This window comes from Ovis canadensis, chromosome 7, assembly GCF_042477335.2.
Source record: "Ovis canadensis isolate MfBH-ARS-UI-01 breed Bighorn chromosome 7, ARS-UI_OviCan_v2, whole genome shotgun sequence".
NCBI classification, from domain to species: Eukaryota; Metazoa; Chordata; class Mammalia; order Artiodactyla; family Bovidae; genus Ovis; species Ovis canadensis.
Window position 1 is genome coordinate 76,623,015 of NC_091251.1, and position 19,116 is coordinate 76,642,130.

General features: G+C 39.3%; 1 protein-coding gene and 1 non-coding gene across 2 annotated transcripts in view; both read right to left on the reverse strand.

The window, feature by feature from the left end:
• The window catches only part of LOC138443734 (uncharacterized), a 434,643-nt gene that overhangs the window by 245,957 nt on the left and 169,570 nt on the right, over positions 1-19,116 (reverse strand). The window lies entirely within an intron of this gene.
• LOC138444519 (U6 spliceosomal RNA) lies at positions 12,358-12,465 on the reverse strand. Its single transcript, XR_011258536.1, has one exon. It is a non-coding gene; the product is annotated as a U6 spliceosomal RNA (small nuclear RNA).

Sequence of the window (19,116 nt, forward strand, 5' to 3'; positions counted from 1 at the left end):
CGTAGCTCAGGAAGATACCTTGGAGAAGGGAATGGCTACCCACTCCAGTATTCTTGCCTGCGAAATCCTATGGACAGAGGAGCCTGGCAGGCTACAGTCCATGCAGGTCACAAAGAGCTGGACATGACTGAGCGACTAACATTTTCACTTTAACATTTGGGAGTCACTGATCTATGGGACTTGTGTTACCATTCTGAGCATAAAAGAGTGTTAAGTATAAAGGATTTGGAAACAGGCCACCCTGAACTTGAATCCTGATTCTGTTAATTCTTACCTGTCTGCCACAAAAATGGGTGAAAGTGTTAGTTGCTCAATTGTGTTGGAGTCTTTGCAACCCCATGGACTGTAGCCCACCAGGTTCCACTGCCCATGGAATTCTCCAAGCAAGAATACTTGAGTGGGTTGCCATTTCCTTCTCCAGGGGATGTTCCTGACCCAGGGATCAAACCCAGGTCTCCTGCACAGAGACAGATTTTTTACTATCCAAGCCACCAGGATAGCCATTGGGAAAGTCATTTAACTTCTCTCAGCCTCAATTTTTGTTTAGTCACTAAGTCATGTCTGACTTATTAGCAACTCCATGGACCACAGCCTACCAGGCTCCTCTGTCCAAATTACTATACAATTACACTCATTTCACATGCTAGCAAAATGATGCTCAAAATCCTTCAAGCTAGGCTTCAGCAGTATGTAAACCAAGAAATTCCAGATATATAAGCTGGATTCAGAAAAGTCAGAGGAGCCAAAGATCAAATTGCCGACATTCGCTGGATCACAGAAAAAGCAAGAAAATTTAAAAAAAAAACAAAAATAAACAAAAAAAAAACACATACTTCTGCTTCATTGACTACACTAAAGCCTTTGACTGTGTGGATCACAACAAACTGTGGAAAATCCTTAAAGAGATGGGAATACCAGAACACCTTACCTGACTGCTGAGAAACCTGTATGCAGGACAAGTAGCAACAGTTAGAACTTGACATGGAACAATGGACTGGTTTAAAATTGGGAAAGGAGTACATCAAGGCTGTATATTTTCACCCTGCTTATTTCACTGCTATGCAGAATATATCATGTGAAATGCCAGGCTGAATGACTCACAAGCTGGAATCAAGATTGCTGGGAGAAATATCAACCACAGCAGATAGGCAGATGACACCACTTAAATGGCAGAAATTGAAGAGAAACCAAAGGGCCTCTTGATGAAGGTAAAAGTGGAGAGTGAAAAAGCTGACTTAAAACTCAACATTCTAAAAATGAAGATCATGATTTCCAGTCCCATAACTTCATAGATGGGAAAATAGGTGGGGAAAAAGTGGGAACAGTGACAGATTTCATTTTATGGGTTCCAAAATCACTGTGGGTGGTGACTGCAGCCATGGGATTAAAAGATGCTTGCTCCTTGTAAGAAATTCTATGACAACCTAGACAGCTTATTACAAAGCAGAGACATCACTTTGCCAACAAAGGTCCATATAGTCAAAGCTATAGTTTTTCCAGTAGTTATGTACAGATGTGGGAGTTGGACAATAAAGAAGGCTGAGTGCCAAAGAATTGTTGCTTTCAAACTGTGGTGCAGGAGAAGACTCTTGAGAATCTCTCAGACAGCAAGGAGATCAAATCAGTCAATCCTAAAGATCAACCCTGAATATTCATTGGAAGGACTGATGCTGAAGCTCTAACACTTTGGCCACCTGATGTGAAGAACTGACTTTATGTTGGAAGTCAGTTATTAGAAAAGACTCTGGTGCTGGGAAAGATTGAGAGCAAGAGGGAAAGAGGGAGATAGAGAATGAGATGGCTGGATGGCATCACTGACTCAATGGACATAAGTCTGAGCAAACTTAGGGAGATGCTGAAGGACAGGGAAGCCTGGCATGCTGCCGTTCATGGGGTTGCAAAGAGTTGGACATGACTTAGCGACTGATCAACAACTCTATGTTTCCCCTTGAGTTTTCTGCATTCATTGATTGTAGCCTGTTCTGTCCTTAGACCCTCAAAGAACTCTGAAAAGAAAAAAAAAGTGTGTGGAGAAAGAGAAAGATGGAAGCCCAGGGACAGAAACCAAGGAGGGAACCGGAGTAGGGCAACTTGAAATTGTCTGCTAGGAGGCAGAACTCAACAGTTTGGGGAAAAAGGAAACAAGTATGGCTGGACCACTCCAGTTCAGAGTTCCTAGCTCATGATAATCATCATTCTCCTTTGGTTTGTTTCTTCTGTTGGTCAATTTTCAATTTATTATTTTTTTTACATTTAAAAGATACTCTACTAAGGCAGCTTTAAAAAATAATTTAAAGGCAAATATAAATAAAGTCCCTAATCAGCTGACTTTTTGTTAATGAAGAAGGAGATTATTGTAGGTGGACTTGACTTGAAATGGAAGGCCTTTAAAGAGGGTTTAGGATGTTAGTAAGCAAAAGAAGGCAATCTGAAAGGGCTACATACCATATTTTGTAGGAAGATCAATTGTTGCCATGGTCTTGGGAGAAGGTGAGAATGAATAAGTGGAGCACAGGGGACTTTTAAGGCAGCAAAATTATTCTGTATGACACAAAGTAGGGACTTTGGTTGATAATGATATGTTCATTCATTCAAATGTAGCACACTGTGTAAGATATTGTTGGTAGGGGAAGCTATATGCCTATGGGGAAGAGGGTATGGGGGAACTCTGTACTTTCTTCTCAGTTTCCCTATGAACCTAAATTACCCTAAAAATAGTCCATTAATTCTTTTTTTTTAATGAAACAAACCACCCGAGATCATACCACTTTTTAAAAATATTCTTATTTTTCTGAGTGGCCCTTACACGTATGCACACACATTACAGGATAGCTTCGATTATTGAGGGAAAATCACTTGAGCTCCTGCATTTTAATTTAACACAGGATGAGCTATTCATTGCTTAGCAGAACCCAGTGGTTTTAATTGCCTAAGCATTTCTGCACCTAAACTATTTATTTGTAAGATATATTAGGTACCAAAACTTAATGGAGAAGCAAAAGGTAGGAAGCTAAAGTTTATGGAGCACTTACAAATTACAGTCTCTATGCCAGGTGCATTACATATTTTCATTTAATTCTCATAACAACCTATGAATCGGGTGTTATTATCTCCATTTTATAAGGAAGCAAACTGTAATTTAAAAATAACTCAATTATCGGATTAACCAAAATCCTTGGACAAGTTTAGATGTTATTGGTGATACACTCAACCCAGATCTTCTTATGATATGAAAAGTAAATCAGAATAATATTTAACAAAGCATGTTTTATGAGACCCTATTTTCATAGGAAATTTAAAAGTAGATAGATGATTGCTAGGTAGAGAGAGAGAGGGGGATATTGATAGTCACATATATACATAGTGGCAAATACATACGTTTCCTTCTCCTGTAAGATCTGAGAAGTTCTAGGTGAATATTTTAAAAGCTTTTATCCTATAGGAAATATTAGGGCTTTTATATACTAATGTACACTGAAGTTTTGTTCTTATTTTTTGGAGCAAGAATACTACAGTACTAGTTCCATCAAACACACTGGGAATCCTGACCTATAAAATTATTCACAATTTATTCAGAGGTCTTGCTGGTTAACTTTCAGGATTTCCAGAATACATTCTATGACAGTGTCCATAAAAATTTCAAGTTTTGCCTTATTATTTACTTAATCAAATGAATAATATACCTTGGGGTTAAGCCATAAAATGATGTAGAAGCATAGAATTGTAGGCCTGGAAAAGATCACAAGAACTCAAGGCAGCCTTCTCCCAGGCTTCAGAGAGGACCACACCTAAGCCTTCACAGACAGATGGGTATCCAGCTTGTTGCAAAAGACCTCCAGGGAAGAAAATTCCATAACCTCCCTGTAACTTATTCCAGATGCCCAACTTTTCTGAGAAAATAATGAGCTCCTTGAAGCTCTTCTAACCTATTATGCAAATACTGAGTGCTTCATCATCATGGTGGCATATTACATGCAGGTGTTTAGATTAAACAAAGGGTAAGGTGAAATAAGTGAAGATATCTATGTCTAGCTATATTAAACCCAGGTCTCCTGCATTGCAGGTAGACTCTGCCATCTGAGCCACCAGGGAAGCCCATCTCTATCTATACCCATGCCTATATCTATTTATGTGATATAAGATATAGACCTATCAATCTACAGAGAAAATGCAGGAATTTAAAATGTCCTCTCAGAATCATCTTTGACTTCTTCTTCTATCTGTTTTCATAGTTTCAATTAGTCATTTCACCCTGTAATTCTCTCCTTTGATGCATCTCTTGGTTCAATCCCTTCCTCTTTTTCCCTTGCCATCCATATTTGAAGCTGTCATTCTTGCTAGCTTGAATTTCTCAACTCTTGCCTAATTTTCTTATCTCTAGACTTGCCTTCTTAATTTGCCCCAGTGCAAGCACATTCTTCCTCACATTGCAGCTCTGTCTTGTTTCTGCTGTGCCCAACATTTTTGATGATTCCCTATTGACTGCAGTGTAAATATGAACTTCTGAGATTGGCCCATTTAGCTCCTTTTGGTTTGACTCCAACGTCCCTTCCCAGTCTCATCTCCAGTTATTCTTCACCACACATTCAACACAAGGCAAAGAGTTGGACATGACTTGGCAACTGAACAACAACAACACGTTCAACACATTGCTCATAGAGGCCATTCTTTTATACTCTGGATTTTCATGCCTTTGACATTTCTTTATTCTGCCAAAATTTCATGTTTTCCTTCCTTTGTTATGTTCTTATTCATCTTCTAGTCCTAGCTTCTCTGTAGAATCTGCCCAGGTCTCCCTAGGGCAAATATTGTTTTCTCTTCTTTTTTGCTTTCCAAAATTTCTGTACATACTTCAGTCACAACGCTTAGGAAGTTATGTCATGAAAAATGGCAGATATTCAACCAATGGGTAGCATGACTTTGGTAAGTGCTGTGGAGAGGGGTGATGGGCAGAGGCCAAGAGGACTGAACAGATGGGAGACAAGGACTGACTGTCTACAGCTAAGGAACAGGAGATCATGAGGATGGTGAAGAAAGATACCTCCCCCAAGAATGAGCGGGCTTTGTCTATAATTCAGGAAAGACGGACAGGTGCAGGACTGAGGGCAGGCTGAAGTTCTTCCATGTCCTCCGGAACCAAGGACATAAGGGAGAGAGCAGCCACAGAAGCTAAGAACCTCCAGTGGAAGAACTTCCAACATGCCTGCCATCTCTAGGACTAGTGATGACCTAGGTCAAGGCCAGGAACATTGGAGGAAGGGAACATGTAGTTGCCATCATCATGTGATAAGCACAGCTTCAGCTGTTTCATGTCATGGTGGGTTGTAGCTCTCTATGGTGTGAATACCTGACTAGCATTTCAGCTGTTCTCAGGAGCTCTAGTTGGGAGAGAAATGAGCAGGCTAATGTGACAACACTCTTCTGAAATTAACTACCTTGCAGACATTTCAAATAAACTGCTGTGATGAGTGTGTTTAAGGGTGTTGTTGAGTCAGTCGATGAATACATGAACTAGAAATGGAGGGCTTTCTTAGGAAATATCCATTTAAGAGGGTCTCAACAGTTCACAATCAATTTAATCACAATGACTTAAGACTTATTCTTTAAAACACCACAACTTATATATATGTAAACAACTATTGTTTTTCTCCAAGTGGTTACCTTAGGTAAGTGCACATTTAGGAAAATCATATTGCCATTTTTGTTTTGTTATAATTTATTGAATGCCTACCATGTGCTGGACTCTGCTATGAAAGCTTTACAACCTTTAAATCTTATAGCATTCATAGGAGGTAAACATTGTTATCTTAATTGTATAAATGAGAAAACAGAGTGACTTGTCCCCAAAGGGCAACAGCTTGGTCAGCTGGTGGCAGAGCCAGTGGTTGGTCAAAATTCAATTTGAGAATAAAGCTCATGTTCTTATTCTGCTACGTTGACTCAAAACATTTATTTAGAAATGTTTTTAAAACCTAAGTCATACTAATTTAATACATTCAAAGTAATGAACCCTTTTACTTTCAGGATGAATTTGAGTTTAGAGGGACAGGATGGGATGATTTGGGAGAATGGCATTGAAACATGTATACTATCATGTAAGAAACGAATCGCCAGTCTATGTTTGATGCAGGATACAGGATGCTTGGGGCTGGTGCACGGGGATGATCCAGAGAGATGATATGGAGTGGGAGGTAGGAGGGGGGTTCATGTTTGGGAACTCATGTACACTTGTGGTGGATTCATGTCAATGTATGGCAAAACCAATGCAGTATTGTAAAGTAAAATAAAGTAAAAATAAAAATTAAAAAAAAAATAGCCAAAAGACTTTTGGACCAAGTATGGTGAAAATGGTGAAAAATTGGGGTACATTAATATGATTTGGGAACAAAAATGAAGCGTGATTCTAGAAGAAATACACTGAATGCTTTGCCTGATTTTTTTTTAAACTGAGTTTAAAGATACTTTAAAATATTATTGGTTTGGGTATTTCTAAACTGCCACAGATCCTGCAAGAGTGGGATTTGATATAGAACATTTTAATTTTATATCAAATCTGTAATCCCAGCCTTGACAGTCCATAGAAGTTTACAAGGGTTGTTACAGGTCACTGAATTTTTTCAAATTCCATATCAGTGAGTTGCAGAGCAAACCTCTGAACCCCAGACAGCCAGACTGGAAGTCATTTTCAGTGTGTCCTGGCCCCCAAACACTTTGGGAAATGCTTTTTAGAAACCAACACCCTAGCTAATGAGCCTTTATTCTGTGCTTAAAACCTCTAGGGATGATGAGGAGACTTCATCTATAACCCTTGATCAGATTGTAACTATCAGGACATTGTTTTGGTATATTGAGCAGAAATTCTCCATTTATTAGGTATTTCAAGATTTTCAGAAATGATTACAATTTCATGAGCTGAAAAGGAAGAAGTTAATTTAGGTATATTCTAAGGAGATATTCCTGAAATGAAAGTAAAGTTTCCAAAGCAGATAAACTTGATTGCCCCTTACCAGGCTGGTGGTTTTTCTTTTTCTTCTTTTTTTTTTTTTTGCATTACTCAACCCAGCTTTCAGAGTAGACTCAAAGGAAAAGCACTGAAATACTTTTCTGACTTTTCCATATTTAGCGCAGCACCACACAAAATTGCTAAATACCATATAACCACATTTACCATCCTGGGGCCTATAAATTCAGAATTCAGACACTTGATTACAAACCACAGAATAACTCTGTTTAAGAAATAGTATGTGGTATTGTAAGGGAATGGCCCCTATTTAGATGTTCTTCTGGTTATTAACTTAGTAACATGGGCTTTTTTCCTCCCTCTTCCTTCTCAATCCTTCTAACATGGCTGTCATCTCCAATTTCTTGTACAATTTTGTGAGTATTGGGGCTGTATGCCTGCAAGAGTTGGGGGAGCATTTTCTGCCTTAATTATAGTCTTATAGGTAAATAAGCACATACATGTTTGGTTTCTCAGTAAAATTCCATAGCAAGACAGTAATCACCAATTTTAGAGAGTGAAGGTATGAGAGAAAATTGACTCTGCTCATCGAGGGTGGCTCAGGCACCTATGTATACTGTGCTCCTTCTAATTCAGCTGTGAGACCCCCCCATTCCCTCTTCAGATTCATATGCCTTTCCCTACTGTTCCACACCTTTATCCCAATGTCTGATCAGACCCATTAGTCCCACTAAAGTATAAATGATGGGAATCATCAACAAATATTTCTACATTTTACAGTGATCAAAATTGTAAGCTAAGCCATGGGAGGGCACCCACTCCCCCAAACAGGGAGATACCTTAGACCATCTAATGTCACTTCACCAAGCTGTTATCCCCCAATCCTTTATTAAGGCCACTATTGTTGATAAACTTGCTTAAATAGATTAGAAAATTATAAAATGCTTAAATGCTCAAATGTTCTTCATGACAGAGTTTTAGTTTTTAAATATAAATTCCCTGTTTCATCCCTCTATGAGAGTAAATGTTTCTTATAACTCAGAAACCATGCCACCACACAAAGAACAAAGAGTTATTATGTGAAAGACAAGTTTGCAGCCTATCCCCTTAACCACCATGCTGGAAAATCCTTCTAGACTACATAAGATGAGAACTTTTATATTAACCTTGATTTTTGGATACAAGCAACAGATACTGATTCAGGGTTACTTTAAGGGGAAAAAAAAGAGGATAAGAAGCTCATAGAAACCCTGGGGGTGCTGAAAATACAAGTTCAGATACACTGCAGTGAAAAAATAATACCAAAGTTGCACTGCGAAATGAGTCCAGGGAGGATGGCCCTGGAACTGCTATTGCTGAGCCCTAAACAGCCACTTAATCTGTGGACACAAATGACCTCAGACACTGAACACAGCTGCTAGACCTGCTGCTCTGTTGCTCCGAGAACTTGATCTCCTAGCAGCGGCCTCTGTTGCCAGAGGAACTTTGTCTCAAAGCTTTATTGCTTGCATCTCTGGTCCCGTAGTCAAAGACCAGAGTAGATGCATTTGACTGCTAAGGCCTAGGTCATGAGTGTGCTCAGTCACTTTACTGTGTCCGGCTCTTTGTGACGCTATGAACTGTAGCCCTCCAGGCTCCTCTGTCCCTGGGATTCTTCAGGCAAGAATACTGGAGTGGGTTGCCACGCCCTCCTCCAGGGGATCTTCCCAACCCAGGGATTGAACCTGCGTCTCTTACATCTCCTGCATTGGCAGGCAGGTTCTTTATCACTAGTGCTACCTAGGGAGCCTAGGTCACATGCCCACATACTAGCTGCAAGGGGGATTGGGAAAGTGAGTTAGTGGCATTTTTTGTTTCAGTAGTGACCGATATCTGTGCCTCCCATCAAAACCCGTAAGACAGATCATTGCCCATTGGGTTTAGATGCTTGGCAGCCAGAAGGAGCAACAGTTGCCTGCTACACCTGAGAACGAGAGTGGCAAGCTTCTCTACACTGCACAATCTACACCTTCATCCTTATCAGCATGAGATGCTCTTTCCCCTACACCATGACTCTAAGATGATCAGCATGTATAGCAGAGCTTTGTGGTTCACCAGAGTGTTTTGTGGACGAATGGTGTCTGCAGAGATCCTGAGTCACACACAACTACTATTTTAAAAGAATGCCAATGTATGGCAAAACCAATACAATATTGAAAAGTGAAAAAAAAAAAGAGAGAGGAAAAAAAAAGAATTTTCCACAGTTTGTTGTGATCCACACAGTCAAAGGCTTTGGCATAATCAATAAAACAGAAGTAGATGTTAAAAAAAAAAAGATAAAAAAGAAGACAAAAGAAAATTCTAAGTACTTTTGAAAGACTGGTTCTAGTGAATCAATGCTCTGTGGATTGAGGCTAAAGAACATTGTGTCCAGAGTAACTGCATTTTTGGACGAAGAAAGGAGTGCTTCTGTAAACTTGTAATTACCCTTCTGGTGTGCTCGTAATAAATGCCAACAGTACAGATGTCAGCTTCCAGCTTGGACCAATTTGTTGACCGGAACCATTTTATTTTCACCAGAACTCAACTCCCAGAGGTCCCCCCACTATAAAAGAGGAAGAAGAGAAATATCTCTATTAGAGGAAGAGTAATAAATCTCGCCTGTCATGGACATCTGTTGTGTTTTCTCCACTCAGTGTTCATTCTTTCTTCTTTCATTAACATGATCACAGTATTCTTTTGGGAAAGACCCTACCCTCCTGGTTCTAGAGATGGATGCTCATGTGACCCATGAACAATATGCAGTGATTGATTTGGAGAAAGGCATATGATGTAGAACATCCCAGTCAGAATATTCCAGGTCTTTCCTGGAACTACTGGGAAACAGAAATTCTCTACTAGAATGTCTGAGTCAGTAGGTGGTACATGAATCTTCTGACAGACATCTTATAGAGGGAGAGCCTATCTGAGAACAGAGCCAACAGAGACTCTCAAGCAGATATCTAAAAGAATAAAATACTTAGAACATTGTGTAACACCTATATCTCACAGGCTCAAAGCCAGCAACTTTGGGCTTTTCAAGTACCTGAACTTGCAAATATCTTCTTTCCCTTAAGCTGGTGTGAGTTGGTCACCTGTCATATGCCACCAAAGACTCCTAACCAATTCACTGACTTTATTTTTTAATTTATGGAGCTTTGGGCTGCCTTGACTCAAGAAGCCCAGTAATAAGTTGTCTTGAATGTTGTAGAAGAGGCTTATAGAGTAGAAAACTTGGTTTAGATATTTTCTTGCAACATGGAGAATCTAGGATTCTATGAATAAAGACAAATGAGAAGCATTTGTTAAAACACATTAGATGCTATCACAAAAAAAGATAATAATGGAATTGCCATTTAGCACACAGAAAACATTACCCAAATTAGGCTAGTAACTATTTTAGGTTCCATTTAACTTCTCGTGGTAATGCATTTCATAAGTACTTTGTAATTTCTAAGTTTGTGAGGCTTAAATAATTATGTAATTACTTTGCAACAACCACAGAGCGCCACTCAAATTTGGTAGCTACTTTAAGCCATGTTAAGTTTTTCATTATAAATTATATTATGTTTAGTACTTAATTTATAGTTTGTTTGAAAAGAATAACCATATCACACAACTATTCTGTAATAGCATAGCAATTACTCCCATACTGTGGTAACTTCTAGTGGAATGGATATTTCTTTTGTAATTACAAAAATGATAACATCACATCTGACAATTTCCTGGTGATAATATTTCTTACTATAAATTCAACTGTAATTTATTTGCTTCTTCTTGGACATTCTAGCTGAGGGAGAAAATAAATGGGGTAAAATATTTTTCTGCCACTTTAATATTCAATGATATTTAGCAAGTATATACTACAGGAACTGAAGCTTGAAAATAGATTATGTGTAAAGAGATCAAAGTATATTATTTTCCTCCATTTATGCTCTGGCAACAAATAGGCCTTGATCAGCTACAACAGTTCAAGATCAAGGAATCATGCAGGAAAGTTATATTTTATTGTAACATAAACCCAGTTGACAAACTACCCTGAAAGATGTGGTGTGAGAGACAGGCTTCCGTATGGCCTGGAAGGAAAGTGAAAGGCACAGGATGTGGAATTAGAAACCTGAGTTGAAGTCTAACTTTGCTACTTCCTAGCTAGGTGAGCTTACCAACTGGAAAACCTCTCTCAGCTTGTTTCTTTTTTCTGTAGATTTGGCTGACTTCTAATAAGGTTTGTTGCAAAACCAAATGATATAGTGCATTTGGAAGGACGTGTCAAGTACTAAACAAATGTGAGGTACTCTTAAAGAAGAAAGTCCTTTGTTCTCATCCAACTTATTTAGGCTGAAGTAAAATCCTCTTCTTTAATATTAACTCTTACAATGAAAGATAAAGAAAAATAGACCATGCCTACTCTGTGTAAGATACTGCACAAATGCAAAGAATTCATTTTGGTGTCTTGTTCCTTTTGTTGGTACAGTCTGGAATTTTTGCAAGAATTTGCATATATTCATTTTTTTCCTAAAAGATGGTTTTGAGTGCTTTGAAATTTTGCTTTATTAGTGACAAGCACAGATTTTCATAGACAATCAGAAGAAAACAATGTAGACAAGAAGATATTTCTTCACCAAAGGGTTTAGCTACAGGATACAATGCATCTCTAGTCAGCTTCTAGAAGACAAGTATTTGAACCTTAGCTGGAGGATATTAGTGTAGTTTCTTAAGAGTTGTTAGAGTTAAATGTTAGAAAATTCTTTTAAAAATGTAGTCAGATATCATATAATCCTAAATAGGTAGTTTCAGGCTGTTGATCCTCTTCATATTGCTAGATAGTAACTCTATTTGTTAAGTTTAATTGGCTTAATATAAGGTATAATGTTCACATAATTTGTCTTGGATTTAAAAGTCTAGCTCATTATCCTAAACTAAAAAGGGGAATTTTAAAAGGATGTAAAAGACTTCTATAGAGCTTTGAATTTTTGTGTTACATCATCAATATCTGTATTGATTCCATGGATATATACAATGGTAGCAGTGCTTACTATCATTATTTTAAAGTAATTAAGTAATAAAGAATCAATTTATTTTAGCATCAATTCCAGGAGATAGCGGAGGACAGGGGAGACTGGCATGCTGCAGTCCATGGGGTCGCAGAGAGTCGAACACAACTTAGTGATTGAACAACAATAACAAAAGAATTAAAGAAACGAGCAGTATCTTTCCAACTTGAGCCTTTGTTAATCAGCACTGGATATTGGAGTTCTTACTTCAGAAGAGGCCAGACGTTCTAGTGGGGGAAAGGCAAAGGGCAAAGAAAAATACTGACAAAACACTAATATTTAAATGTATTATATCTTCGTAATATCTTGTTTTTCTTTTTTTTTTAAAATATGGAACGCTTCACGAATTTGCGTGTCATCCTAGCGCAGGGGCCATGCTAATCTTCTCTGTATCGTTCCAATTTTTAGTATATGTGCTGCCGAAGCGAGCACTTTCTTGTTTTTCTTATTTCCCCCATCATCTGATTTCTTCCCAGCTGTGCAACACACTAATTATGTAATCTTAGGAAAGTTAATCAACCTCTTTGCCTCAGTTTCGACATTTGAAAAAAATGGATAAAATAACAGTGAGTTATTGTGAGAATTAAGTGCAAAAAAATTACATAACATGCTTAGGACACTGTCTGGTACTTAGTACTCACCATGAACTGCTAGTATATGTAATTACTATCATTCATACAACAATTAAGTGACTAAAATGGAAGGAACAAGCTGGATATTTCTGCCTGTGGTAAAACTCATAATTTCAGGTCTGGAAGAGATATTAGGGTCTCTTAGCCTGGCTTCAGCATCATCAACACGTGAAGTAAAAGTGAGAGGTGCCTTCCCTAAAAGAATCCTACAGCAAAAGGGGGTCTAGAATCCAGCCTTCCTGATTCCCTGTGAATGCTGTGTAATTATAAGTGGATTCCTATGACAGAAAGGGCATTTAAATTATGCTCATATGTGTTTTCCACATAACTAAGGGCAGAAACTAATGTTTTGTTCCTAGCAAAAGCAATTACCATTTTGGTATCAAGCTGGCTATTCAGTCAGGGACTGTAGTAAATGGCAGTTTTCCCACCATCTTAGGATGTTAGATAGCCTTCAAGTGCTCTGTCTAGCTGATGGATTTATGTCTGATAATACTCTCCCGTGTGTCCCTGCGCATGGCATTTACTTTCCCTGGTTCCCAACTTCCTCTACTGTGTACCACAGTAGTTGGATTAAGTAGTCTTTTAAGCATTATCCTCCTATACCAAAGCAGATTCCCAGAACTGGCATCTTTGGGATAAGACCTGGGAGTCTACATTGTCATCCAGTTCCCTAAATGATTCTTACACACCTGGAGGTTTGGAAATGGCTGGTCCAGAGGGTTCCTATGGTTTCTCCCAGCTCTAACATGTTTTGATTCCACATTAAATGTCCATACCTCACACCCTACCTGTAGCTTAGTCCAAATAATGTTGCCCTCATATTCAGTTCAGTTCAGTTGCTCAGTCGTGTCCGACTCTTTGCGACCCCATGAATCGCAGCCTGCCAGGCCTCCCTGTCCATCACCAACTCCCGGAGCTCACTCAAACTCATGTCCATTGAGTCAGTGATGCCATCCAGCCATCTAATCCTCTGTCGTCCCCTTCTCCTCCTGCCCACAATCACTCCCAGCATCAGAGTCTTTTCCAATGAGTCAACTCTTTGCATGAGGTGGCCAAAGTATTGGAGTTTCAGCTTCAGCATCAGTCCTTCCAATGAACACCCAGGACTGATCTCCTTTAGAATGGACTGGTTGGATCTCCTTGCTGTCCAAGGGACTCTCAGGAGTCTTCTCCAACACCACAGTTCAAAAGCATTAATTCTTCGGTGCTCAGCTTTCTTCACAGTCCAAATCTCACATCCATACATGACCACTGGGAAAACCATAGCCTTGACTAGACGGACCTCAGTTGGCAAAGTAATGTCTCTGCTTTTGAATATGCTATCTAGGTTGGTCATAACTTTCCTTCCAAGGAGTAAGTGTCTTTTAATTTCATGGCGGCAGTCACCATCTGCAGTGATTTTGGAGCCCCAAAAAATTAAGTCTGACACTGTTTCCACTGTTTCCCCATCTATTTCCCATGAAGTGGTGGGACCAGATGCCATGATCTTCGTTTTCTGAATGTTGAGCTTTAAGCCAACTCTTTCACTCTCCTCTTTCCTTTCATCAAGAGGCATTTTAGTTCCTCTTCACTTTCTGCCATAAAGGTGGTGTCATCTGCATATCTGAGGTTATTGACATTTCTCCCAGCAATCATGATTCCAGCTTGTGTTTCTTCCAGTCCAGTGTTTCTCATGATGTACTCTGCACAGAAGTTAAATAAGCAGGGTGACAATATACAGCCTCAACTTACTCCTTTTCCTATTTGGAACCAGTCTTTTGTTCCATGTCCAGTTCTAACTGTTGCTTCCTGACCTGCATATAGGTTTCTCAAGAGGCAGGTCATCTCTTTTAGAATTTTCCACAGTTCATTGTGATCCACACAGTCAAAGGCTTTGGCATAGTCAATAAAGCAGAAATAGATGTTTTTCTGGAACTCTCTTGCTTTTTCCTTGATCCAGCGGATGTTGGCAATTTGATCTCTGGTTCCTCTGCCTTTTCTAAAACCAGCTGGAACATCTGGAAGCTCACGGTTCACGTATTGCTGAAGCCTGACTTGGAGAATTTTGAGCATTACTTTGCTAGCGTGTGAGATGAGTGCAATTGTGCAGTAGTTTGAGCATTCTTTAGCATTGCCTTTCTCTGGGCTTGGAATGAAAACTGACCTTTTCCAGTCCTGTGGCCACTGCTGAGTTTTCCAAATTTGCTGGCATATTGACTTCAGCACTTTCACAGTATCATCTTTCAGGATTTGAAATAGCTCAACTGGAATTCTATCACTTCCACTAGCTTGGTTCTCAGTGATGCTTTCTAAGGCCCACTTGACTTCATATTCCAGGATGTCTGGCTCTAGGTGAGTTTTTGAAGATCTTTTTTGTACAGTTCTTCTGTGTTTTCTTGCCACCTCTTCTTAATATCTTCTGCTTCTGTTAGGTCCATACCATTTCTGTCCTTTATCCAAAAGGATGGCTAATAAAACATAAAAACATATTTATATCTGTAATGTTATACTCAGAATAAATATCTTTTTACTCTGAATGTCTTTAACTGCCCACGATGGTCATCTAATTCAAATTTTCTATGAGAACATGGAAATATCTCTGGTCAGGATAAATCACTGTATTGTTTTTCCAGGGTTTGAGGTTCAATAGAACAGTTCCATGATATAATCTTTGGGGGACACAGGCATACAGACTGTGTTATAGGTGATATACTTTTCTAATATTTTTGGTGACATGTCCTTTAGGACAGGCCTCTTACACATGAATGGTTTCTCCACATCGCTGTGAATCTCCAGTGGCAGTGAGACTCCAGAGCTTAGGACATTCTAGAATGTAGGACAGCCCCTGACAATTAAAGCTTTAGGTTTAGGCAGTTTCAGCTTGGAAATAAGGCTGATGTTTTTTGACACAAGGTTTCCTCTCATGAGGACAAAGGGCAAGTTAGTTTTTCTCTTTGTGCACATACTGAGCTGGATTCCAGAGACAGGGCCCTGTGCACTGGAGCACACCTGCATGCGAAGAAAATCACCCCGGGACCCTTCATTTCAATGCCAAGTGGCTGGGACCTTGGGTCCAGTCGCCTCTGGAAAGGCAGAGGCATTACGATTATGTAACCATCTTGGAAAGCAGAGTTTTAACTTGAGGTCATTGATTTTGACCTTAACAACAGTCCTTTGAAAAAATAAAGCATTTGTTGAAATGAAGTCCTGCTGCTTGTGGGATAGGAAGTGGCTGGTGCTTTATCGTGCAGATATATGCATTATGAATGCTTTCCCAGATCAGCAGAAACTGATTTGGTTATTGAGTCTGTCTGTACTGAAACTATTTTCTTAGCATTCACCCTTCATCATATTTCCCATTAAAATTGCACAAACACTTGTTAATTTGCTCTTTTATCACTCATGTCTTGACAATGTTTTTCCTGTGATCTGAAACTGGAAATAATTTCTTATTTGTTGATGGTCTCGTAATTTAAGAATCGTTTCTGCTAAAACTTATTCAGCTGGCTACAGAGGAACTCCCCAAGTCAGTAGGTACCCAATATGCTACTGGAGATCAGTGGAGAAATAACTCCAGAAAGAATGAAGGGATGGAGGCAAAGCAAAAACAATACCCAGGTGTGGATGTGACTGGTGATAGAAGCAAGGTCCGATGCTGTAAAGAGCAATATTGCATACGAACCTGGAATGTCAGGTCCATGAATCAAGGCAAATTGGAAGTGGGCAAACAAGAGATGGCAAGAGTGAATGTTGACATTCTAGGAATCAGCAAACTAAAATGGAGTGGAATGGATGAAATTAACTCAGATGACCATTATATCTACTACTGCGGGCAGGAATCCCTTAGAAGAAATGGAGTAACCATCATGGTCAACAAAAGAGTCCAAAATGCAGTACTTGGATGCAATCTCAAAAACGACAGAATGATCTCTGTTCGTTTCCAAGGCAAACCATTCAGTATCACAGTAATCCAAGTCTATGCCCCAACCAGTAATGCTGAAGAAGCTGAAGTTGAACAGTTCTATGAAGATCTATAAGACCTTTTAGAACTAACACCCCCAAAAAGATGTCCTTTTCATTATAGGGGACTGGAATTCAAAAGTAGGAAGTCAAGAAACACCTGGAGTAACAGGCAAATTTGGCCATGGAATACACAATGAAGCAGGACAAAGGCTAATAGTTTTGCCGAGAGAACGCACTGGTCATAGCAAACACCCTCTTCCAACAACACAAGAGAAGACTCTACACATGGACATCACCAGATGGTCAATACTAAAATCAGATTGATTATATTATTTGCAGCCAAAGATGGAGAAGCTCTATACAATCAGCAAAAACAAGAAAGGGAGCTGACTGTGGCTCAGATCATGAACTCCTTATTACCAAATTCAGACTCAAATTGAAGAAAGTAGGGAAAACCACTAGACCATTCAGGTATGACCTAAATCAAATCCCTTATGATTATACAGTGGAAGTGAGAAATAGATTTAAGGGACTAGATCTGAGAGATAGAGTGCCTGATGAATTATGGAGACAAGGATATAGACCATCCCCATGAAAAGAAGTGCAAAAAAGCAAAATGGCTGTCTGGGGAGGCCTTACATATAGCTGTGAAAAGAAAAGAAGTGAAAAGCAAAGGAGAAAAGGAAAGACATAAGTGTCTGAATGCAGAGTTCCAAAGAATAGCAGTAAGAGATAAGGAAGCCTTCCTCAGCAATCAATGCAAAGAAATAGAGGAAAAGAACAGAATGGGAAAGACTAGAGATCTCTTCAAGAACGCTCTTACACTGTTGGTGGGAATGCAAACTAGTATAGCCACTATGGAGAACAGTGTGGAGATTCCTTCAAAAACTGGAAATAGAACTGCCTTATGACCCAGCAATCCCACTGCTGGGCATACACACTGAGGAAACCACAATTGAAAGAGACATGTGTACCCCAATGTTCATTGCAGCACTGTTTATAACAGCAAGGACATGGAAGCAACCTAGATATCCATCAGCAGATGAATGGATAAGAAAGCAGTGGTACATATACACAATGGAATATTACTCAGTCATTAAAAAGAATACATTTGAATCAGTTCTAATGAAGTGGATGAAACTGGAGCCTATTATAGAGTGAAGTAAGTCAGAACGAAAAACACAAATACAGTATACTAACGCATATATATGGAATTTAGAAAGATGGTAACAATGACCCTATATGCAAGATAGCAAAAGAGACACAGATGTATAGAACAGTCTTTTGGACTCTGTGGGAGAAGGCGAGGGTGGGATGATTTGAGAGAATAGCATTGAAACATGTATATTATCATATGTGAAACAGATTGCCAGTCTAGGTTCGATGCATGAGACAGGGTAATCAGGGCTGGTCCACTGGGATGACCCAGAGGGATGGTACAGGGAGGGAGGTGGGATGGGGAACACATGTATACCTGTGGTGGATTCATGTTGATGTATGGCAAAACCAATACAATATTGTAAAGTAATTAACCTCCAATTAAAATAAATAAATCTATTAAAAAATAATAAATAAAATATAAATAAATGATGCACACTACTAAAAAAACAGAAAATTAGAGATACCAAGGGAACATTTCATGCAAAGATGGGCTCGATAAAGGACAGAAATGGTCTGGACCTAACAGAAGCAGAAGATATTAAGAAGAGGTGGCAAGAACACACAGTACTGTACAAAAAAGATCTTCATGACCAAGATAATCACGATGGTGTGATCACTCACCTAGAGCCAGACATTCTGCAATGTGAAGTCAAGTGGGCTTTAGGAAGCATCACTACGAACAAAGCTAGTGGAGGTGATGGAATTCCAGCTGAGCTGTTTCAAATCCTGAAAGACAGTGCTGTGAAAGTGCTGCACTCAATATGCCAGCAAATTTGGAAAACTCAGCAGTGGCCACAGGACTGGAAAAGGGCAGTTTTCATTCCAAGCCCAGAGAAAGGCAATGCCAAAGAATGCTCAAACTACCACACAATTGCACTCATCTCTCACGCTAGCAAAGTAATGCTCAAAATTCTCCAAGTCAGGCTTCAGCAATACATGAACCGTGAGCTTCCAGATGTTCCAGCTGGTTTTAGAAAAGGCAGAGGAACCAGAGATCAAATTGCCAACATCCGCTGGATCAAGGAAAAAGCAAGAGAGTTCCAGAAAAACGTCTATTTCTGCTTTATTGACTATGCCAAAGCCTTTGACTGTGTGGATCACAATGAACTGTGGAAAATTCTGAAAGAGATGGGAATACCAGACCACCTGACCTGCCTCTTGAGAAACCTATATGCAGGTCAGGAAGCAACAGTTAGAACTGGACATGGAACAAAAGACTGGTTCCAAATAGGAAAAGGAGTAAGTTGAGGCTGTATATTGTCACCCTGCTTATTTAACTTATAACACTTACCTACATTCAGTTAAATGTATGTATTGCTTCAGAGCTCGACATCTTCGGCTACTG